The 565-nt window shown below is 60.4% G+C and overlaps 1 protein-coding gene across 2 annotated transcripts in view; it reads right to left on the reverse strand.

Annotated features, from left to right (window-relative positions):
- The window catches only part of LOC102042855, a 4,598-nt gene extending 4,172 nt beyond the window's left edge, over positions 1–426 (reverse strand). The window contains exon 1 of one of the 2 annotated variants that reach the window (XM_031060176.1): positions 407–426. The gene's annotated coding sequence lies outside the window, so the exon portion shown is untranslated. Of the gene's footprint in view, positions 1–385 lie in introns of both variants that reach the window. The other variant, XM_005424768.2, reaches the window with a different exon arrangement.
- Positions 427–565: the final 139 nt, after the last annotated feature.

The raw sequence follows: 565 nt of genomic DNA on the forward strand, positions 1-565 counted from the left end.
ATATATAGCCTAAAGATTTCCTTCTCCAGAGGGCAGCACAGCACTCCATGCTGGAGAGGAGATTTAGCGGGATGTTCTCCCACTAAACCGATCTGGATGAGCCTTTCTCTCACTGTTTTTAACCCGAGCCTCCTGCACTGCAAGCAAAGGACATTGCCTTATTTAAACCACCCTTTTAGGACGCTGTAATTCCAAAATAAAACATTCCAGGAGCTCCAAGCGCATCCCAGAGCCAATGCAGAGACCCCTGAGCAGGGAGCATCCCAGAGAAAGGCGAGATCCCCACAAGCGATTCCCACCCACACGGGATTCCGGATCCTCCGCTGACCCCAGCCCAGCCCAAAGCCGCCCAAGCTCCCGCCAGGACCCGCTGTCTGTCCCTGACCTTGCCCTCCCTGCCTGTCACCTCAGTCACGACACCGCTGACAGAACCCCTCACGGAGCCGGCGGGCGGGGTCGCGGCGCTGCCCCCTCACAGCCCTCCCCGCAACCCCCAACCCGCGCTGCCCTGCCAGCCCGGCCGTGGATAGGGACAGCGGGGAGTCTCCGTTCTCGCTCCCAGCCC

The sequence above is a fragment of the Geospiza fortis genome, unplaced genomic scaffold (genome assembly GCF_000277835.1).
Source record: "Geospiza fortis unplaced genomic scaffold, GeoFor_1.0 scaffold102, whole genome shotgun sequence".
Lineage (NCBI taxonomy): Eukaryota > Metazoa > Chordata > Aves > Passeriformes > Thraupidae > Geospiza > Geospiza fortis.